Source organism: Piliocolobus tephrosceles, chromosome 10 (genome assembly GCF_002776525.5).
Source record: "Piliocolobus tephrosceles isolate RC106 chromosome 10, ASM277652v3, whole genome shotgun sequence".
In the NCBI taxonomy this organism is placed as follows: domain Eukaryota; kingdom Metazoa; phylum Chordata; class Mammalia; order Primates; family Cercopithecidae; genus Piliocolobus; species Piliocolobus tephrosceles.
In genome coordinates, this window is record NC_045443.1 from 47,464,937 (window position 1) to 47,489,182 (window position 24,246).

The 24,246-nt window shown below is 43.1% G+C and overlaps 1 pseudogene across 1 annotated transcript; it reads right to left on the reverse strand.

Moving 5' to 3' along the window:
• Window positions 1-521: 521 nt before the first annotated feature.
• LOC111541765 lies at window positions 522-10,502 on the reverse strand (annotated as a pseudogene). The gene is made up of 2 exons (XR_002731363.3): window positions 10,341-10,502; window positions 522-1,782 (listed from the first exon to the last, which is right to left on the reverse strand). The product of XR_002731363.3 is annotated as a glutamyl-tRNA(Gln) amidotransferase subunit C, mitochondrial pseudogene (transcript).
• Window positions 10,503-24,246: the final 13,744 nt, after the last annotated feature.

Below are 24,246 nucleotides of genomic sequence, written 5' to 3' on the forward strand. Positions count from 1 at the left end.
GTGGTTGTCCTTGATTAAATACACAGATTTCACAAAATAGGCACGCTAATTTTAAAAATCACTGAGTTGTAATAACTTGTACCCAGTTAGTAAGGAGCAGGGGTAGATAACTTTATTTATATGGTGATAGATAGTTGCGGATACTGGTTAGAGAATGTAAACTCAAAGAGCGGGTTCTGGGTTCTCTTTTAATTCAAGGCCAAGCTTGTAAATTAGGCTGCCTTGAAGAAAAAAGCATTGCAGATAAAGGAAGGGAATGGGAAAAATAAACACACGGTGGCTTATGCCTGTGATCCCAGCACTTTGGGAGGCCAAGGCATGCCGGAGGATCCCTTGAGGCCAGGAGTTCAAGAGCAGATAGGCAACATAGCAAGACCCCATCTCTACTTTAAAAAAGCAATTAACTGGATGTGGTGATGCACATACATAGTCCCAGTTACTTAGAAGGCTGAGGTGGGAGGATCACTTGAGCCCAGGAGGCTGCAAATTATCTGTGATCACACCACTGCACTCCAGTCTGGGTGACAGAGTGAGGCCCTGTCTCAGAAAACTAAAAAAATGACAAGCAACGTAAATATTGTTGGGAAATTCTTAGCCAAAACCAACTTTGGCAGTTTGGTTAGAGGAAAAACTCTGATTCTATCACTTTTATCCCTAAATAAGTTTCATTTATCCTTGGTATCCTGAGTTTTATCTTGGACTTATCTCAATTTAATAATCATTTTGGGGGTGGAGAGGGCTCCTTTTTTGCAGACCCAGGGCTAATTTTAGGATAAGTTCTCTTTTCAGAAAGAGAAACACTACGTATGACTAGTATCCCTTTGGCATATAATCACTTTGTGGGATGGCAGATAGTTCTAGATTAGGCGTTCCCAAGCTCTAGTCTATTTTGAACACTCTTCAGACCTTAGTAGGAAGGTAGCCCTTTTCTAGGAAGAGAGTGGGAGCCCAGGAACAAATTCAGGTATGTTTGGTAAAAATAGGGCTGCTCAAATCACTGCAGATGGCAACTAAACATGACAGCCAGGGTTGTCATATAGTGATCAAGATGCTCCATCTACCAGTTACGTAGATAGAAGACACTTTCATGCAGTTGAAACAGTCCTTTGGGGGGAGTTAAAGGCAGATAAATAATGTCTTCCATACTGAATAGTCTTGTTAAGTGAATTCCCTGGAAGCTGACTTTCGCTTTCCTTTCACCTCAGTTAGCATCAGGAACTCATTTTTGGGGCCAGATCTTTCCCAATTGTGTCTTCAGAAGAATCTGTTAAGAAATGCTTGAGCATCCATTTTTTCAGGTGACTGAAAAAAGCAGGAACATTAGTGTTCACAGTAAGAAAATACTGTCATTGTGCTTCCACATGGTCACAGAGTACCCCCTTTCCAGAATGAGCTACTCAGCTGTGTCGGAATGGCTCTTGTTCATCCAGCTTTGGCAAAGAGATATTACCTGGGGGGGGCCACAAAATACTCCTCCACGACTCGATGGGAGTTTTGTAGTAATTCATCAGCACAATTGCCTTCTACCACATTGTCGGATCTCAGGTATAGACATCTGTCCTCCAGGACCGACTCCATGGGCTCCACCCCGTCAGTGTCCACGGCGCGTAGCCGGTCGGCGAAGGCGATAGCTTTCTCCAGTCGCGCCACTGCCTCGCGGCTGCCGAAGTCCACAAGCGCTAGACGCTCCAGGTGCTCGATCACCTGGGCCGTAATCCGGCCACTGCCCTGAGGATCCACCTTGGAGGTGAAGCCCTGGTGCCCGCCCACAGGGGCCCGAAGCTATTTATTTTTTAAATGAGACCGTGCTCTGTCACCCAGGCTGGAGTGCTATGGCACAATCATGCCCCACTGCAGTCTCAACATGCTGGGCTCAAACAATCCTCCCCCTTCAGACTCCCGAGTAGCTGGGACTCCAGTGATGCACTACCATGCTTCAAAATATTCTATCTTGGTAAAGAAACTGGGAAAAGTAGAGTGAAAATAACTAAAAGTTTTAGTTATTGTAGTTATCAAAAACATCGTCAACATTTTCCAGATCCTAACATTAAAAGACCACCACAGAGCAAGGTCTATCGGGTAAGAAGAGTACGTGGAACACTGAACCACATTAAAGAATGTTGGCAGCCAGGCACCGGTGGCTCACACGTGTAATCCCAGCACTTTGGGAGGCCGAGGTGGTCAGATCACCCGAGGTCAGGAGTTTGAAACCAGCCTGGCCAACATGGTGAAACTCTGTCTCTACTAAAAATACAAAAAGTAGCCAGGCATGGTAGCATGTGCCTGTAATCCCAGCTACTCAAAAGGTTGAGGCAGGAGAATCACTTGAACCTGGTAGGTAGAGGCTGTAGTGAGCCAAGATTGAGCCTTTGCATTCCAGCCTGGGCAACAAGACTGAAGCTCCATCTCACGAAAGAAAGAAAGAAAAGAAAGAAAGAAAGAAAGAAAGAGAAAGAGAGAAAGAGAGAAAGAGAGAAAGAGAGAGAGAGAGAGAAAGAAAGAAAGAAAGAAAGAAAGAAAGAAAGAAAGAAAGAAAGAAAGAAAGAAAGAAAGAAAGAAAGAAAAAGAAAGAAAGAAAGGCTGCTTTGGAATGAATATGTACAACGCCTTCCCAAGGAGTGAGAAAAGATCAGCAGTCTCATCCAGGCCGCATCCTTGTGGGAACTGACCTCATCTGGAAAGTAAACTGTTTATTCCAATCGTTTAAATGTGATGGAAGTTCATGATAATTGAGCTCTGGGAACTGGTTCTACAAGAGTCATCCACAGATTCTTTATCCTGAAAGGGGTCCCAGATGTGTTCAGTTTATCTCCTTTCATTGGGAGATTTTTTTTATTAGATTTATTAGGGAAATACAGTATTGTGCTTTAGGGTTGCTTGATTTCTTTTGTTTTTATAATTATTGGACAATGTCAGGAGCTGCTAAACCTGGGTTTTTGTATGGCAGGTGAATAGAATTAGAACCATGGCCGGGCGTGGTGGCTTACACCTGTAATCCCAGCACCTTGGGAGCTTGAGGCAGGTGGACTGCTTGAATCCAGGAGTTTGAGACCAGCGTGGGCACATAGCAAAACCCCGACTCTACAAAAAAATGCAAAAAGTATCCAGGCATGGTGGCACATACCTGTAGTCCCAGCTACTTAGGAAGCTGAGGCAGAAGGATCATTTGAGACTAGAATACGGAGGTTGCAGTGAGCTGAGGTCACGCCATCATTGCAGTCTGGCCTGGTGACCGTCAGACCCTGTCTGGAAAAAGAATTAAAACTATGAACTCTAATTAGTTCATTTACATAGCAGAATTGGAAGCCAACGCTTTGGTTTCAGCACTCTTGTAATTATAAATTGAAATAAAGGCTGACCATATTTTAAAAATCTTTCTGTTAGGCAGTTCTTTTTTTTTTTTTTTTTTTTTTAGACAGAGTGGTATGATCTCAGCTCACTGCAACCTCTGTCTCCCAGATTCAAGCAATTCTCCTGCCTCAGCTTCCTGAGTAGCTGGGATTACAGGCATGTACCACCACACCAAGCTGATTTTTGTATCTTTAGTAGAGATGGTGTCATTGTGTTGGCCAGGCTGGTCTCGAACTCTTGACTTCAAGTGATTCACCCACCTTGGCCTCCCAAAGTGTTGGGATTACAGGCATGAGCCACCACGCCCGGCCAGGCAGTTCATTTATTGAGTAGCTAAAGTAGATAAAAGAAGAAAAAATATCATCTTCCTTTTTTTTTTTTTTTTTTTTGAAATGGAGTTTTGCTCTGTCGCCCGGGCTGGAGTGCAGTGGTGCAATCTCAGCTCACTGCAGGCTCTGCCTCCTGGGTTCACGCCATTCTCCTACCTCAGCCTCTTGAGTAACTGGGACTACAGGTGCCCGCCACCACACCCGGCTAATTTTTTTGTATTTTTTAGTGGAGACTCCCGGGTTTTACCGTGTTAGCCAGGATGGTCTTGATCTCCTGACCTCATGATCAAACCACCTTGGCCTCCCAGACTGCTGGGATTACAGGTGTGAACCACCGTGCCTGGCCCCGATATTGTCTTCTCTAAGTAGCTTTCATCCTAGTTGGAGATAATCACCACTTACTTGCAAGAAAGACTTTATACTTATCCTCTTGTTCTGTCTTCTGCCTGAGGCTTTTGATAAAGGCAAAGCCCTTTTGAGCCCAAGCAGGATGAGGTCCAAATCTGAAAACTACACTATCCTCATTTGGAACTTTACCTTCCAAATGAGTCAGATAATTTTGGAGCATTCCCATTAATGAGTCATGCTGACCAAATGTAGTTTTTGTGTATGTCTTGCTACAACTTTTTAATATTCCCTTCCTTCCCTTTCTACATTTGTTGAGTGACTACTGTGGAAACAAGACTCAAAAAGTTAACAGGCACTGGTATAAAAGTATTTCAGTGATTTAACAAACTAGTGTTGCCGGACGCGGTGGCTCATGCCTGTAATCCCGGTGCTTTGGGAGGCTGAGGTGGGCACATCACCTGAGGTCAAGAGTTTGAGACCAGCCTGGCCAACATGGCAAAACCCCATCTCTACTAAAAATACAAAAATTAGCTGGGCGTGCTGGCAGGTGCCTGTATACCAAAAAAAAAGCCCACAAATTTTTTGATACTTCTCCCTATAAAATGTGAGACGCCACTCCCCTCGAACATGGGTGGGGTTTATGGACTTACTTTTTTTTCTTTTTCTTTTTCTTTTTTGTTTGAGATGGAGCTTCACTCTTGTTGCCCAGGCTGGAGTGCAACAGCGCTATCTCAGCTCACTGCAACCTCTGCCTCCCAGGTTCAAGCAATTCTCCGCCTCAGCCTCCAGAGTAGCTGGGATTACAGGCGCCTGCCACCATGCCCAGCTAATTATTTTTGTATTTTTAGTAGAGGCGGGGTTCCACCTTGTTGATCAGGCTGGTCTTGACCTCCTGACTTCAGGTGATCCACCCGCCTCAGCCTCCCAAAGTGCTGGGATTACAGGTGTGAGCCACCGCATCGAGCCTATACCCTTTTCTCTCTCTCTCTCTCTCTTTTTTTGTTTTGATTTGTTTAATTACTAAATTGTCAGAGCATATAAAATTTATATACAATTGCAGGGGAAGAAAGATTTATTTTCTCACCTGTCACTGGGTACATGGCTGAGACCCCTATAACAAAAGCCAGATTAACAAGAGAAAGGCAAGGAAATTTATCTCACAAGTTTTTACATGACACAGGAGGCTTCAGAAATGAAGACCCAAAGAAACAGGGCAAGTTGTATGTTTTATGCTTAGTATGATGAAATATGAACAGTCAAGGGGAAATATGAGTGGAGGAGAAAGGGATATGAACTCATGGGAAAAAACTCAGAGGAACTTAGCAAGGTCAGTTTGTTCAGATTCTCTCCTATGTCCCTCTGTCCTCAGAAATAAGGATGTTCCCTTCCTCTGGGCGTAGGGAGGGAGGGAGGGTACCTCTCACATGAGCGTTTTGTGACCTGCTTCTGGGGAGAAGGGTGAGAGAAAAGTGAGAGTGATCTTGTTTCTACTATTTTCTCAAATGCCAAGAGGTGGAGTGTTCTGACCTCCATCACTATTCATACCTCTACTTGTGTTTTAGTCTTGGATATTCAGCTAAATATATGCAACACTCGCCATCAGTCTCTTTGCTGAAGTTTTCTCAGTCCTTTCTTAGTTGGGTGTAGTTTGTTTGCATGAAGGACTAATGAGTATAATAGTCCCTGCTGTTTAGCATACTGAAGACTTTTTTCTATAGCCTTGCTACTTGTAGGACAGTTTATTGGCATTTAGAATCCCTGGAACACATTTTTTCCCTTGATTCAATTGTAGATGTTGCTTTACTCTTTTCTGGCTTTGAATGTTATTGAGAGCTCTGATGACAAACAGGTTTGATATCCTTAAAAGTAACTTGATCTTTTTGCCAGGAAGCACAGGTAATTTTTTTTCTTTGTATTAAAGTATAATAGTTGGCCAGGTGTGGTGGCTCATGCCTATCATCACAGCACTTTGGGAAGCTGGAGCAGGAGGATTGCTTGAGCCCAGGTTGAGACCAACCTGGGCAACATAAGAAGACCCTGTTTCTACAGAAAATTTAAAAATTAGGCCAAGTGCTGTGGCTCATGCCCGTAATCCCATCATTGAGAGACTGAAGTGGGAGGATTGCTTTAGCCCAGGAGTTCAAGACTAACCTCGGCAACATAGCAAGAGTAAAAATAAAAAATATTAGCCAGGTGTGGTGGCCTGTGCCTGTAGTCCCAGTTAGTTGGGAGGCTGAGGCAGGAGGATGGCTTGAGCCCAGGAGTTTGAGGTTGCAGTGAGCTCTGATCAACGACTGCACTCCAGCCTGAGCAACAGAGACCCTGACTTAAAAAAAAAAAAAAAAAAAAAAAAAAAAAAAAAAATTAGCCAGGCTGGGTGCAGTGGCTCATGCCTGTAATCCCAGCACTTTGGGAGGCTGAGGTGGGTGGATCACTTGAGGTCAGGAGTTCAAGACCAGCCTGGCCAATAATGGTGAAACCCCATCTCTCCTAAAAATACAAAAATTAGTCAGGTGTGGTGGCAGGTGCCTGTAGTCCCAGCTACTCAGGAGGCTGAGGCAGAGAATTGCTTGAACCGGGAGGCAGAGGTTGAAGTGAGGCGAGATTGCACCACTGCACTCCAGCCTGGGTGACAGAGCAAGATTCCATCTCAAAAAAAAAATTAGCCAGGCACGGTGGCATGCACCTGTGGTTCCAGCTACTTAGGAGGCTGAGGTAGGAGAATCGCTTCAGCCTGGAAGGTTGAGGCAGCAGTGAGCCGTGATTGTGCCACTGCACTGTAACCTGGGCAACAGAGCAAGACCCTGTCTTAAAAAAAAAAAAAAAAGGACTAAAGAATAATAATTTTATAGGATATATCTTAAAGTTAACCGATTTGGATTTATTTAATTTGGTACATGGTTTCCTCTTCCAATATGTAGATTCATGTCTTCTCACACCTCCACCCAAAGTGTTAATTGAATTATAGTTGTAAATATTAATTTTATTCCATTACTTTTGTTTTCTTCTTCGTGGCATCCAGAAATATGTATGTTGGATCTGGTTTGATCATTTTATTTTGTTTTAAATTTTTTTAATCTCTCTAATTTTTCTTGGCCTTTCTTATTCCCAAACTCTGAATCTCAAATTATATATTTGGCCCTTACTATCTTTTTGTTGATTTAGGTCACATTCTCTGAGACGCCGACTCTAAGACAGAGACGTGTACACATGAATATTGGTGAGTACCCTTGGAATCGACAGTTGTGACAAAGTGAAAGAAGGAGGATTGGACAAGAAGAATAGCTGAACCATAATCAGTGATGTGCTAGTAAATAGTTAACAACTGGCTCTTGGGAGAGGAAAGCTTCGATTTGTAACATCTGACAATTTCCAGTGTGTAAATATGTCTGTCTGTCTGTTTTTTTTTTTTTTTTTTTTTTTTTTGAGACAGCATTTCACTCTTTTGCCCAGGCTAGAGTGAAGTGGCACGATCTTGGCTCACTGCAACCTCTGCCCCCCAGGTTCAAGCGATTCTCCTGCCTCTGCCTCCATACAGGCGCCTGCCACCATGCCCAGCTAATTTTTTTGTATTTTTAGTAGAGACAGGGTTTTACCATGTTGACCGGGCTGATCTCAAACTCCTGACCTCAGGACCTCCACACACCTCGGCCTCCCAAAGGGCTGAGATTACAGGCGTGAGCGACCTCGCCCAGTCAGTGTGTAAATATTTCTATCATGGCTAACTGAAAGTTGGCAACATGATGTTACTGAACATGGAGCTGGAAAGAAATGCGTAGTAGCTAATCCCAGCACTTTGGGAGGCCAAGGCAGGTGGATCAGTTGAGCTCAGGAGTTTCAGACCTGCCTGAGCAACATGGCAAGACCCTCTCTCTCTACAAAAAATCAAAAATTTTGGCCTGGCTCGTGCCTGTAATCCCAGCATTTTGGGAGGCCGAGGCAGGCAGATCACTTGAGGTCAGGAGTTTGAGACCAGCCTGGCCAACATGGTGAAACCCCGTCTCTACTAAAATACAAACATTAGCTGGGCATGAGGGTGCACATCTGCAATCCCAGCTACTTGGGAGGCTGAGACAGGAGAATCACTTGAACCTGGGAGGCAGAGGTTGCAGTGAGCCTAGATTGCGCCACTGCATTCCAGCCTGGGCATCAGAGTGAGACTCCATCTCAAAAAATAAATAAATAAAATTTAAAAAATAAAATAAAATAATTAGCCAGGCAAGGTAGTGCCTGCCTGTAGTCCCAGCTACCTGGGAGCCTGAGGTGGGAGGATCGCTTGAGCCTGGGCGGAGGGGATTGCAGTGAGCCATGATTGTGTCACTGCACTCCATCCTGGGCAACGAAGCAAGAATAAATAAATTAATAAAATTAAAATGCATAGTAGCACCCATTCAGATATGTTATAGATAATCTCTAAAGAATAGATAATAGTACATGTAGTAAAATAATCAGAAAGTAATGCATATTGAGTGTTTATCACCTTGGTTTTTAATATTATTTAGTTTTAAATATATGTAATTGAAGTTTTAATAGTGGCTGTGTTTAACAACCTGCTTGCAGAATTCCTAAAACTGTAACAATTGGCTCTCACAGGCCAGTAGGAGCCAGTTCCAGCACACACTGACCATGATGCAGTTGCAACAAAGGTCTCAGCCAATCCATGGGGAGCTTTCAAGTCAGAATCGCCCTTCAGAGTTGTCTCACCCTGAGGCAAGGGCTTCTATATCTTGGCATGGACCTGTCACTACATGCAGGTGGATCTTGGTGAGAGGGTGTTGCCTTGGGTGAAGGGATTCTCTTGGAGTCACAGACAAGGATTTAGCCACCATTACCGGCAACTTGAAGTATGAGTGCTCCAGTCCTGAAGTGGGTATTTAGGGAACATACCGTAGCATCCACTACACTTATGTATCCTGTAGTTTAGTTTTGGTTTCTGCTTTGGGATAGTATTTTTTTATGGTGTAGTTTCATCTGTCATAACTTGTGATTCTTGTTTCTGTGGGGTTTTGTTCTCATAGTAACTTTGTATGGATACTGAATGTTTTTGTTTGTCTTGCTTGTTTGTTTTTTTAAGACAGAGTCTTGCTCTGTCACTCAGGTTGGAGTGCAGTGGCACAATCTCGGCTCACTGCAACCTCCGCCTCCCAGGTTCAAGTGATTCTCCTGCCTCAGCCTCCTGAATAGCTGGGATTACAGGTGTGCACTGCCACACCAGGGTGATTTCTTTGTATTTTTTTGTAGAGATGGAGTTTCAACATGTTGGCCAGGCTGGTCTCGAACTCCTGACCTCAGGTGATCCACTGGCCTCAGCCTCCCAAAGCGCTGGGATTAGAGGCATGAGCCACCACACCTGGCCAGGATACTGAATTTTGGTTGTGATTATTATTCATGTTTGAGTTTATTTATTATTTATTTATTTGTGAGACAGTCTTGTTCTGTCGCCCAGGCTGGAGTGCAGTGGTGGCGATCTTGGCTCACTGCAACCTCCATCTCTTGGGTTCAGGCAATTCTCCTGCCTCAGCCTCCCAAGTAGCTGGGATTACAGGCACCCACCACCACTCTCGGCTAATTTTGTATTTTTAGTGGAGACAGGGTTTCACTATGTTGGCCAGGCTGGTCTGAAACTCCTGGCCTCAAGTGATCCTCCCACCTGGGCCTCCCAAAGTGATCCTCCTGCCTGTGCCTCCCAAAGTGCTAGGATTACAGGTGTATGCCACCATGCCTGGTCTCATATTTGAATATGTTGGATTTTTCTGGACCAGCTGTTTTTTTTTTTTTTTTTTTTTTTTTTTGAGACAGAGTTTCACTCTTGTTGCCCAGGCTGGAGTGCAGTGGTGTGATCTTGACTCACTGCAACCTCCGCCTCCTGGGTTCAAGGGATTCTCCTGCCTCAGCCTCCGGAGTAGTTGGGATTACAGGCATGTGCCATCATGCCCAGCTAATTTTGTATTTTTAGTAGAGATGGGGTTTCTCCATGTTGGTCAGGCTGGTTTCGAACTCCCTTCCTCAGGTGATCCTCCCAACCTCTGCCTCCCAGAGTGCTGGGATTACAGGCTTGAGCTACCGCACCTGGCCTGGAACAGCTTTTAACAGATAGATCTTTTGAAGAGAATGTGTTTTGAGGGTATTTCCTGGTTTTTTGTTTTTGTTTTTTTTTTTTTTAACTCAAGAGCTCCCTCTCCTGTTATCATAGTGTGCCTTTCTTGTAGCCCAACTTCCTCTGATTTTCCCAGTGTTTTTTTCAGTGGGATACTTATTAGCAGGAACATTTATTTTATTTTTCAAAGTGCCTCTTTATCCCCAGCGACACACTTTCGCAAGACTGCCACTATTGTTCCTATGAATTCTCCAAGCCTTATGACTCCTGTTGCCAGTGCTGATATGCCAGGTTTCAGACCAGTTCTCGGCTGTTCCCACTAAGGGTTGGGCACCTTTTTTCTGGGAGTGAAACTTGTTGATGTTATCAGGTTCCATTAATGTTTAAAACCCTCCATATTCCCTGCTCTTTCAAGCAGCTCCAGTGATGTCTACACACTTGTGGGGATTCAGGCTGGTTTCCAGGGTATTTTTTTCAACTTGTATGTATATTGGGGATTGTAGCTTTTTTTTTTTTTTTTCTGCTGTATTCGGTATCTGCTGTAGGAATTTTTATTTGCTGTCCTTTTTGCTCTGTATAGTTTTTAGGAGTAGATTGGGAAGAGTCACTGGAACCCAGAAGGTGTATTTCTTTGTATTTCTTTTTTTTTTTTTTAAACTGAGTCGTCTCACTCTGTTGCCCAGGCTGGAGTGCAGTGGCGCAATCTTGGCTCACTGTCACCTCCCCCTCCCAGATTCAAGTCATTCTCCTGCCTCAGCCTCCCAAGTAGCTGGGCTTATAGGCGTGCTCCACCATGCCGGGCTAATTTTGTGTTTTTAGTAGAGATGGGTTTTCGTCATGTTGGCCAGGAACTCCTGATCTCAGGTGATCTGCCCTCCTCGGCTTCCCAAAGTGGTGGGATTACAGGCGTGAGTCACCACACCCGGCCTTTCTGTTTAATATGTATAAGTATAAATAATATTGTGCTTTAAATATCCTTTATTTTCTTTTTTTTTTTTTTGAGATGGAGTCTCTCTCTCCCACCCAGGCTGGAGTGTAGTGGAGCGGTCTCGACTCACTGCAACCTCACCCTCCCAGGTTCAAGCAATTCTCCTGCCTCAGCCTCCTGAGTAGCCGGGACTACAGGCACCCACCACCACGCCCGGCTAACGTTTGTATTTTTAGTAGAGACAGGGTTTCACCACGTTGGCCAGGCTGGTCTTGAACTCCTGACCTCATGTGATCCACGCACCTTGGCCTCCCAAAGTGCTGGAATTACAGACATGAGCCACCATACACAGCTTCTTTTTTTTTTTTAAGACAGGGCTTTGCTCTGTCACCCAGGCTGGAGTGCATTGGTACAATCATGGCTGACTGCAATCCCCTCCTCCCAGGCTCAAGTGATCCTTTCACCTCAGGCTGCCGAGTAGCTGGGATTTCAGGTGAGCGCCACCACATCTGGCTTATTTTTTTATTTTTTGTAAAGGCAGGATCTCGCCACATTATCCAGGCTGGTCTCGAACTCCTGTACTCAAGCAGCCTCCCAAAGTGCCGGGATTATAGACGTGAACCACCGCACCTAGCCTGTTTTCATTTAGCATTTGTGTTTACGTCTGTGCTCCATATGTACATCTAGTTTGTTGCTTTTAGTTGTTACATTTATCTCACAGTTTACATCCACCTATTTTAGGTACCCATTCCTGTGGTTAAAACACTTGGGCTGGCTGGATGTGGTGGCTCACACCTGTAATCCCAGCACTTTGGGAGGCCGAGTGGGTGGATCACTTGATCCCAGGACTTTGAGACCAGCCTGGGCAACATGGTGAAATACTGTCTCCACAAAAAAAATTTAAAAATTAGCCGAGTGTGCTTATGCGTGCCTGTAGTCCCAACTATTCAAGAGGCCGAGGTGGGAGGATCGCCAGGAGGTCAAGGCTGCAGTGAGCCGAAATTATGCCACTGTACTCCAGCCTGGGAGACAGAGCAAGACCCTGTTTCAAAAAACAAACAAACAAACAAACAAAAAACACCTGGGTTGTTTCCACTTCCCTGCTATCTTGGGAGAGCTGGATAAACACTTGTATGTGTTACTGTGGTAAGCCACATGACAATTTTTCTAGGACATATACCCAGGAGATGGGATCTTGGGGTGACAGAGCACACACACACTCACACGCACACACACACTCTTAACTTTACCGAGCATATCCAGAGTATTTCCCAGAACAATTAAGATAGTTTACAGTTCCCTCTGCAGTGCACAAGAGGTCAGTCTCCTCCCAAATTCATGCTAAGATTTGGTATTAACCACCTCTTAAATTTGCCATGCTGGTAAATAATTCATTAACTTTCAGCCTTAAATTTTGTATTTTGGTGCCTTGTTTAAGAAACCTTTCCTCATGCTAAGTCATAAACATATTATACTTTTTTACCCGTGGATAAGAATTCATTATCTTCCATTAGCTTTGTGGTTTACTTTTTCTTTTATATGTTTTTTATTTAATTTTTTTCTTTTTAATGGAGATGGGGTCTCACCATATTTACCAGACTGGTCTCAAACTCCTGGGTTCAAGTGATCCTCCCCCTTCAGCCTCCCAAAGTGCTGGGATTACAGGCTCACGCCACTGTGCCCACCCTGTTTCTTTACATCTTTTTTTTTTTTTTTTTTTGAGATGGAGTTTCACTCATGTTGCCCAGGCTGGAGTGCAATGGCGCGATGTCAGCTCACTGCAACCTCTGCCTCCCGGGTTCGAGTGATTCTCCTGCCTCAGCCTCCCGAGTAGCTGGGATTACAGGCACCTGCCACCGCTAATTTTTTGTATTTTTAGTACAGACGAGGTTTCATCATGTTGGCCAGGCTGGTCTCCAATTCCTGACCTCACGTGATCTGTCTGCCTCGGCCTCCCAAATTGCTGGGATTACAAATGTGAGCCACCATGCCTGCCTGTGTTCTTTATATCTTTAATCCATCTGAAGTTCACCTTTAGTGTGAGGTAAGGCTCTAACTTAATTTTCTTCATATTATGAACCAATTTTATCAACATAATTTCTTTTCCTTTTTTTTTTTTCTTTTTTTTTGCAACAGAATCATGCTCTATCACCCAGGCTAGAGTGCAGTGGCACGATCTTGGCTCACTGCAACCTCTGCCTCCCAGATCCTCCAGCCTCAGCCTCTCATGTAGCTGGGATTACAGGCGTGAGCCACCACACCCAGCTAATTTTCGTATTTTTAGTGGAGATGGGGTTTTACCATGTTGGCCAGGCTGGTTTTGAACTCCTGACCTCAGGTGATCCACCTGCCTTGGCCTCCCAAAGTGCTGGGATTACAGGCATGAGCCACTGTGTCCGGCCTATAAACATAATTTCTAAACAATCTGACTTTTCGTCATCAACACGCCTTTGCCACCTTTATGATGCCACCTTTTTCATGTGAAGTTCTATGTATCATGGATCTATCCAGAGCTTTCTATCTGTTCCATTGGTTTATTTGTCCTTGTGTCTGTCTCACTGGTTTTTTTCAAATCTCTATAGTGTGTTAGGTCTTAATAGTTGTTATTATTACCCCCCTGTATTTTTGTTGCTGTTGTTGTTTTTGAGACAGAGCCTCACTCTATTGCCCAGGCTGGAGTGCAATGGCATGATCTCCGTTCACTGCAACCTCAGCCTCCTGAGTAGCTGGGATTACAGGCACACACCACCATGCCCGGCTAATTTTTGTATTTTCAGTAGAGTCACCATGTTGGCCAGGCTGGTCTCGAACTCCTGACCTCATGATCCGCCTGTCTCAGCCTCCCAAAGTGCTGGGATTACAGGCATGAGCCACCACACCCAGCCTATTTCCCCCCCTGTTAACCTCCTTTTTCAAAATTGACTATCTTTTCACTGACTACTTTTCCATAATCATTTTAGAAAGAGTTTGTCACAGCTAGAAAAAGTTCCAGCAATATTTTTAACATTTAAAAACATTTCTGGCTCACACCTGTAATCCCAGCGCTTTGGGAGTTTGAGGCGGGCTGACCACTTGAGGCCAGGAGTTGGAGACCGGCCTGGCCAACATGATGAAACCCCATCTCTACTAAATTACGCTAATCCCAGCTATTCAGGAGCCTAAGGCTGGAGAATCACTTGAACCTGGGAAGCAGAGGTTGCAGTGAGACGAGATCATACCACTGCACTCCAACTTGGGTGACAGAGTGACAGTCTGTCTGAAAAAAAGATTTTTAAAAAGTACATTTTCTATATATTTAATATATTTGAATTTATAGATTAATTTGGGGAGAATCGATATCTTTACTAAGATAAGGTGTCTTATCTAAGAATGTAGTTTTGTGTGTGTGTGTGTGTGTGTGTGTGTGTGTGTTTGAGATGGAGTTTCGCTCTGTTGCCCAGGTTGGAGTGCAATGGTGCGATCTCGGCTCACTGCAACCTCTGCCTCCCAGGTTCAAGTGATTCTCCTGACTCAGCCTCCCCAGTAGCTGGGATTACAGGCGCATGCCACCACACCTGGCTAATTTTTGTATTTTTAGTAGAGACGAGATTTCATCATATTGGTCAGGCTGGTCTCAAACTCCTGACCTCAGGTTATCCACCTGCCTCGGCCTCCCAAAGTTCTAGGATTATAGGTGTGAGCCACCATGCCTGGCCTGTAGTTTTTGTTTTGTTTTTTTTTTTCAGGTTTTTTTGTGTCATTTCACAAAGTTAAAAAATTTTCAGGATAAAGATATTGTGTTGTATATAGTAATATTTCTGTGTTTTTTTTTTTGTTTTTTTTTTTGAGACGGAGTTTCACTCTTGTTGCCCTGACTGGAGTGCAATTGCATGATCTCGGCTCACTGCAACCTCCTCCTCTCAGGTTCAAGTGATTCTCCTGCCTCAGCCTCCCGAATAGCTAGAATTACAGGTGCTCACCGCTATGCCTGGCTAATTTTTTGTATTTTTAGTAGAGATGGGATTTCACCGTGTTGGCCATTTATAAAGAATTGTAAAACATAAATGTTTATTAGATGTTTTATTCTGTACCTCTTGGGATGATCATGTGATTTTCCTCCTTTAATTCATAGATACAGTTAATTGGATAGTTTTCTCATGTTAAACCATTCTTGTATTACTGGAAGAAAACCTTAATTGTTGAGTTCAGTTGGATATTTATGTGCATCTTTTTAAAAAATCTATTTTCATCAGTATCTTCAGTTTATTTATTTATTTATTGTTTTAGATAGAGTCTCGCTGTGTCGCCCAGGTTGGAGTGCAGTGGCATGATTTTGGCTCATTGCAACCTCCGCCTACCATGTTCAAGCAATTTTTGTGCTTCAGCCTCCTGAGCAGCTCATTTTGTTTTGTATTTTTCATAGAGATGGAGTTTCACAATGTTGGCCAGGCTGGTCTTGAACTTTTGGCCTCAAGTGATCCACCCGGCTGGGCCTCCCAAAGTACTGGGATAACAGGCATGAGCCACCACTCCCAGCCAGTAACTTGAGTTTATGATTCTCTTTTCTTATATGGTCTTTATCTGATTTTGAAATAAAGAGTAAAGCAGCTTTTCCTCTTTTCTAGAACAATTTATTTGTTAAAAGGATTATTTCTTCTTTGAAGTCTTGGTAAAACTCACTGTAAAACCTGATACACCTAAAGCTGTTGTTGTCTTTGGATAAGGTCTTTAATTACCAATTTATTTATAGATATTTATCTCCTCATACTTAATTTATTTTCCCAATTTTGACATTTTATATTTTCTAAAACCATCTATTTATTTTTATTTTTTATTTTTTCTTCTTATTCTTCTTACCATAAACCATCTAATTCATCTATTATTATTAAATGTATTAGCCTATAATTGACCATCCTATGGTTTTCTATTTCTGTTGTATCTGTAGTAGTTCTCTTAATTTCATTATGTAATTTGATTATTTTCCTTCTTCTTCTTTTCCTTTTTTTCTTTTCTTTTTTTTTTTTTTTTTGAGATGGAGTTTCACTTTTGTTGCCCAGGCTGGAGTGCAATGGCGCAATCTCGGCTCACCACAACCTCTGCCTCCTGAGTTCAAGTGATTCTCCTGCCTCAGCCTCCTGAATAGCTGGGATTACAGGCATGCACAACCACACCCGGCTAATTTTGTATTTTTAGTAGAGATGGGGTTTCTCCATGTTGGTCAGGCTGGCCTCAAACTCCCGACCTCAGGTGATCCTCCTGCCTCAGCCTCCCAAAGTGCTGGGATTACAGGCATGAGCCACTGCACCCAGCCATCATCTTTCTTTCTTAAGAAATCTTAGAGATTTTTAAATCTTACTAATCTTTATAAATAACAAAAATAAGTCCCAATATAACTGAAATTACAATAAATATTAATTATGTTAATCAATAAGAAAGCAGAAACTCAGGTTGGATCTCCGACTGGATTCAAAAATTGAGGTCTAGCAATACACTATCTCTATACTATGAGATACCCTTAAAGTGAAAGTATATGGGCAAGTTGTAAGTAAAAAGATGTAAATAATCCCAGCACTTTGGGAGTCCAAGGCGGGTGGATCATGAAGTCAGGAGTTCGAGACCAGCCTGACCAACATGGTGAAACCCCGTCTCTACTAAAAATACAAAAATTAGCCAAGCATGGTAGCAGGTGCCTGTAATCGCAGCTACTCAGGAGGCTGAGGCAGAAGAATCACTTGAACCCGGGAGGTAGAGGTTGCAGTGAGCCGAGATTGTGCCACTACACTCCAGCCTGGGTGACAGAGTGAGACTCCGTCTCAAAAAAAAAAAAAAAAGATGTAAATAGACATTTCATCCTAATATGAACACACACTCACATACCAGGAACAAAACAGGTAGCTATTTCCTATCAGACAAATTCAAACTAGAAATCAAGGCAAAAAGTATACCAGGAACAAAGCATAAGAAATAGGCTTGATGCTCACTATCAGGAGCTCAGCCAAGTGGAGGTATCAAGTAGATAGTTGGATATATAGGACTAGAATTCAGGGGCAAAGCTCAGAGGCAAAGTCAAAGCTGAGATATACATTTGGAGTCATCAGCACGTATATGGTACTTAAAGCCATAAAGCTGGGTGAGATGCTAGGTGTGGTGACTCACACCCAGCACTTTGGGAGGCTGAGATGGGCAGATTGCCTGAGCTCAGGAGTTCAAGACCAGCCTGGGCAACATGGCAAAACCCTGACTCTACGGAAAAAAAAAAAAAAAAAAAAAGATTAGGTGAGACCATGAAAGGATTGTGGATGTAAAAGAAGTCCAAGGAGTAAACTCTGGTCCACTTCAATATTTTGAGGTCAAGGAGATGAGGAGGAACCATCAAAAATATGTGGAAATGGCCAGCAAGGTAGAAGACAAACCAGGAGAGCATGATATTCTGGAAGCCATCTGAAAATTATTTCAAAAAAATGACTGGCCGGGCGTGGTGGCTCACACCTATAATCCCAGCACCTTGGGAGGCTGAGGCGGGTGGATCACTTGAGGTCAGGAGTTTGAGACCAGCCTGGTCAACATGGTGAAACCCCATCTCTACTAAAAACACAAAAGTATTAGCTGGCTGTGGTGGCGTGCACCACCACTACTGTAGTCCCAGCTACTTGGGAGGCTGAGGTGGGAGGATCACTTAAGCCTGGGAGGTGGAGGCTGCCTTGAGCCATGATCACACCACTGCACTCCAGCCTGGGCGACAGAGTGAAACCCTTTCTCAAAAAAATAATAACAATAAAAAAAACAGACATATTAGAAAAAAGCTGATGGTACAAAAGAGAGATAGGAGAATTACTGAAGCAATGTCCTTGACTAGGAAAGAGGAAATGGGACCTAGTGTACATATGGAGGGGCTGACATTAGATAGGAATCAGACAATTCATCCACATGTAACAAGAGAGAAAGAATATGTGGGTACAGATGCAGACAAGTTAAGGAGATATGGTGGAAGTATGTGGAGTCAGTAATGATTGCTTCCAGTGTAATAAGGAGCTAAGTCAGTAGCCAACAATCAGGATGGAAGAAAAGGTCTCTGAGATTTGAGGAGACAGGAGAAAATAAAAAATTGTTTAGGAAAGTCAGAGTAAGTGGATTAGGAAAATATAGTATGTTTGCCAGGCAGAATTATGCGACCACTTGCAGTTTATGATTACTTAAAGTAAGATGAGTCAGCAAATTTGAAAGTTTTCCTCCAGCCTCATTCAGCAGTCAGGGTGCAGGTGTGGAGTAGGCAGAGAAAACTGGATTTCAGCTGGGCTTTGGTCAGCGAAGGAGCAAAGCAAGAGAGAATCAAGTAAGTTGGAGTTGAGAGTATATGCAAGGGACTTAAATTATTGACCACGGAGTTTAAGCTGGGTAACAAAGGAAGTGAGGACAGGAGGCGGTGAAGGACAATAAGAAGGTGATACAATCAATGTAAACGTTCTTGTAAAGATGAAAGAATTGTTGGATTGGGGTACTAGAAGGAGTGGCTCACGCTTGTAATCCCAGCACTTTGGGAGGCCGAGGCAGGCAGATCACGAGGTCAGGAGTTTGAGAGCAGCCTGGCCAATATGGTGAAACCCTGTCTTTACTAAAAATACAAAAATTAGCCAGGCGTGGCGGCAGGCACCTGTAATCCCAGCTACTTGGGGGGCTGAGGCAGGAGAATTGCTTGAACCCAGGAGGCAGAAGTTGCAGTGAGCCGAGATCATGCCATTGCACTGCAGCCTGGGCGACAGGGCGCGAGTCTGTTCAAAAAAAAAAGAGAGATGATGTTTGGAGAATGAAATATTTGAAACATAGACTATGGAAGAGTTGCAAATTTTTCTTTTTTAATCTCCTGAACTACATACCACTCACTTCCCTCCCTGTTACAGGCATCTAACTCCTTCTTGCTCACCATCATTCTAGCCAATACTTCTGTAATAATCCCTAGCAATTTCAATATTCATGTAGACCTTTCCAACACCTGACTTCCAGTTTTTTATCTGTTCTCCTGCAGTGATTTAGACCTCTAGCCATTTTGGTCATATCCTTGACCTTGTCATTTAAAAAATTTGCCGGGCACAGTGGCTCACACCTGTAATCCCAGCACTTTAGGAGGCCAAGGCGGGAGGATGACCTGAGGTCAGGAGTTCCAGACCAGCTTGACCAACATGGAGAAACCCCATCTCTACTAAAAATCCAAAAAATTAGCCGGGCATGGTGCTGCATGGCTGTAATCCCAGCAATTTGGGAGGCTGAGGCAGGAGAATAGCTTGAAACTGGGAGGCAGAGGTTGCAGTGAGCTGAGATTGTGCCATTGCACTCCATCCTGGACAACAAGAGTGAAACTCCGAGATTACAGGCATGAGCCACCGCGCTGGGCCGAGCTTTCTTATACATCTCCTCTATCATGCCTGGAGTCATGCTATTCTTTATGTATTGAGAGAACCATTTCTTGTAAGCATCTTCATCTTCTTCCATTAAGTAGCGCATGTAATCTGCAACATTCTGGCCTATGATGTGCTTCTGGTGTACTTCTGCATTAAATTTCTTGCGTTCAGAGGCCAGGCACAGTGGCTCAAGTCTGTAATCCCTGCACTTTGGAGGCCAAGGAGGGAGGATTACTTGAATCCAGGAGTTCAAAAACAGCCTGGGCGACATATTGAGACCCCAACTCTACCAAAAATACAAAAATTAGCTTGGCATGGTGGCTCATGCCTATAGTCTTAGCTACTTGGGAGGCTGAGGTGGGAGATCACTTGAGTCCTGGAATTGAGCCCAGAAAGTCAAGGCTGCAGTGAGCAGTGATCATGCCACTGCACTCCAGCCTGGGGGACAGAATGAGACTCTGTCTCAATGAATATATATGTGTATATATACATATATCACTAAGTATTCATTTTTTCTTATCAACCCTATGTATCACTTTATAAGCCATTCAGTATCAACATTTCTTTGGAAGTTCATGCTTTTTTAAAAATATCGGCTTCCCTCCATTTACTTTTTTCTCTCCTATTAGAACTCCTATTATATGAATGTTGTAGTATCTATGCCCATCTACCATATTTCTTTCTTTTCTTTTTTAGACAGAGTCTTGCTCTGTCACGCAGGCTGGAGTACAATGGCACAATCTCGGCTCACTGCAACCTCCGCCTCCCAGGTTCAAGCGATTCTTCTGCCTCAGCCTCCCAGGTAGCTGGGATTACAGGTGCCCACCACCACAACCAGCTAATTTTATCATTTTTCTTAATTTTATATTTTTCATCTTTTATTCCTTCCCAAAGTCTTTTGGAAAAGTTCCTTGACCTGATCTTGGATCATTTGCATTTTGCTGTAGATCTCATCTAATTAGTTTATTTCATCTATATTTTGAATATACAATAATCGTACTTGATTCTTTTCTTTTTTTTTGTTTTTTGTTTTTTTTTGGGAGATGGAGTTTTGCTCTTATTGCCCAGGCTGGAGTGCAATTGTGCGATCTTGGCTCACTGCAACCTCTACCTCCCAGGTTCAAGAGATTACCCTACCTCAGCCTCCCGAGTAGCTGGGATTACAGGCATGCACTACCATGCCTGGCTAATTTTTTTTTGTATTTTTTTAGTAGAGACGGGGTTTCTCCATGTCGGTCAGGCTGATCTCGAACTCCCGACCTCAGGTGATCCACCCACCTTGGCCTCCCAAAGTGCTGGGATTACAGGCGTGAGCCACCTCACCCAGCCTGTACTTGATTTGTTATAACTGTGTCTGCTTTAGTACCAATATCCTCTTTTATTTCTTTGGGGACGTTACTTTTGCTTGTGTTTATTAACTTTGTCATCTAAAATAGGTTATTCACTTTATTGCCTTTCTAGTTGTCTAGTTATTTTGACCTGTGAGGTCATTTTCCCTCATAGGTATCAGCTACCTTGGTGGGTAATGAATGAAGAAAGTGGTGGGAGGCATCAAAGCCTAGGCCTTAGCTTGTGCCACCCCTGGTGAGTTGCAGTCCAACTTTGAATATCGTCATTTGTGTTGTTCTCATCGGGGGGCTATGCCCCTTCCTATACCTTACCCTAGGCTTTGTTCCTTTCTAAGAATGTATTTGTCTAGACCTCTGGCTGGAAAGGAGGCCTAGAAGGAAAGATAGAATGATACCTTTAGCTGCTTGTTGCTTAGGCCAGCATTTATTGTTTTTTTATGTTTTGTTTTTGGGTTTTTTTGTTTTTTTGTTTTTTTGTTTCATTCTACATCCTAAGAGTGTTTTTCTATGAGCCTCTTGGTATTCCTGCATTTTGGTTTTGCAGCAGGGCTGATGGAGAAGGCAGTGATCTACACTGGGCAATGTGGTGGATAGAAAAGAGTCAAAACTTCTCCTCATATCTATCCCTGTGGTGGTTAATACTGAGTGTCAACTTGATTGGATTGAAGGATGCAATATTGATCCTGGGTGTGTCTGTGAGGGTGTTGCCAAAGGAGATTAACATCTGAGTCAGTGGGCTGGGAAAGGCAGATCCACACTTAATCGGGTGGGCACAATCTAATCAGCTGCCAGCAAATATAAAGCGGGCAGAAAAACGTAAAAAGAAGAGAGACGGGCCTAGCCTCCAAGCCTATATCTTTCTCCTGTGCTGGATGCTTCCTACCTTTGAACATTGGACTCCACGTTCTTCAGTTTTGGGACTTAGACTGGCTCTCCTTGCTCCTCAGCTTGCAGACAGCCTACTGTGGGACCTTGTGATCGTGTATGTTAATACTTAATACAGTCCCCTTCATATATATATATATATCTCCTATTATTATATGTAATAATTATAATAAATTTAAATATAATATAAATTATAATAAATTTAAATATAATTAATCTATAATTATAATTATATAATAACCAACTATAATAATTATATATAATTATATATAATTATATATATAATAATATAATAATTATAATTATAATTATAATCATATAATAATTAAATATAACAATTATATGTAATAATTATAATAATATGATTATTATATATAATAATAGGAGATCCATATATCCTATTAATTCTGTCCCTCCCTGTAAGGGAACCCTGATTAATACAGATTTTGGTACCAGACATGGTTCTAGAGGAACAGAGTATTAAGGATGGAATTCTTTCTTCTTTTTTTTTATTCTCTGTCACCCAGGCTGGAGTGCAGTGGTGTGATCTCGGCTCACTGCAACCTCTGCCTCCCAGGTTCAAGCAGTTCTCCTCCCTCAGTCTCCTGAGTAGCTGGGATTACAGGCACATGCCACCATGCCTGGATAATTTTTGTATTATTAGTAGAGACGGGGTTTCACCATGTTGGCCAAGCTGGTCTCGAACTCTTGACCTCATGATCCACCCACCTTGGCCTCCCAAAGTGCTGGGATTACAGGCGTCCACCACTGCACCTAGCTCGGATGGAATTCTTTAATTGGTTTTGGTGTTTCTGGAGTTAGCTGCTTAATATGATTAGACCCCAAAATGCTAAGGACTGTATTTCTAATAGTATGGAGAACTCTGATAGTTCTTGGGATGAATTGTTTAGAGAGTTATTAAAAATAAATACATTTAACACTCCTGATTCACCACTCATGAAAGGCAAGGAGTTTGGTGAGTCTATACATAATACATTTCACCATGTGTGGAGAACCAAGGAATATAATGAAGCTGCTTGGTTGCTCCTAAGTTCAGTGGACAAAGTGATGAAAGAAAATGATGAACTCAGGGATTCTGTCTCCCGGCTTCAGAAGGAAGTACTGAGCTTCAAATCTGCTAAGATTGCCCTTAGTGAGAGTCTTATCTTCTGTAGAGAAAGAGCCGAAATTGTGGAAAAACAGACACAAGTTCTTATCATGCTAGTGACTGACCTGCAACAAAAGGTGCATGCACAGCCTCGCCAGGTATCTACTGTTAAAGTGAGGGCATTGATTGGAAAAAAATGGGACCCTGCAACTTGGACTAGGGACATGTGGGAGGACCCTAATGAAGCTGGGGACAATGAGTTTGTAAACTCTGATGAACCTTTTTTGCCAGAAGGAACAACTTTCCCATTCCCAGTAGTGGCAACATACCCTCCCTGACCCATGCTGTCATCAGCTTTTCCACCTCTGTCTGAGGAAATAAACCCTGCACTGCCTGAGACAACAGTGATGGCCTCCCCTGAGGAAGTTGCCAAGCAAGGTAATGTTGATTCTCCTCAGAAGCCATCCCCAACACCCCTGTTTGCTTCTAGACCTATAACTAGATTAAAGTCCCAGCAGGCCCCTGGAGGTGAGGTTGAGAGTGTGACCCACAAGGAGGTGCACTACACTCGAAAAGAACTGTTTGACTTCTCTAATTTATATAAAAAGAAATCTGGAGAACATGCATGGGAATGGATATTAAGGGTATGGGATAATGGTAGAAGGAACATAGAGTTGGATCAGGCTGAATTTATTGATGTGGGCCCACTAAGTAGGGCTCTGCTTTTAATGTTGCAGCTCAGGGAGTTTTAAAAGGTTCTAATAGTTTATTTGCTTGGTTAGCTGAAATGTGGATTAAAAGATGGCCCACTGTGAGTGAGATGGAAATACCTGATCTCCCTTGGTTTAATGTAGAGGAAGGGATCCAAAAGCTTAGGGAGATTGGGATGGTGGAGTGGATTAGTCACTTTGGACCTACTCATCCCAGCTGGGAGGGTCCAGAAGACATACCCTTGACCAATGCCTTGCGAAATAAATTTGTGAGGGCAGCACCTGCATTTTTGAAGAGGCCTGTAATTGCTCTTCTCTGTATGTCAGATCTAATGGTGGGAACCACAGTCACTCAACTACAAAATTTAAAATATGATGGGAGTAATTGAATCCTAAGGTGTTAGGGGCCAAGTGGTAGCACTCAACTGTCAAAGGCAAGGTGGGCATAGCTACTGTGATGGACAGCAGAGAAAAAGTGGCAATCAGAATAGTCTGACTCATGTAGAGCTCTGGCATTAGCTAATTAATCACAGTGTTCCTAGAAGTGAAATTGATAGGAAGTCTACTGCATTCCTCTTATACAAACAGAAAACCTCTAGGTCAAATGGACAAAGGACTAATTTGAATTACAAAAGCAGACAATTGGCCAGGTATGGTGGCTCATGCCTGTAATCCCAGCACTTTGGGAGGCCGAGGTGGGCAGATGATCATTACTGGCCTTCCCAGCTGAAGGCAAATTGCTTCTGGTGGGCTTTATAGACAGGGA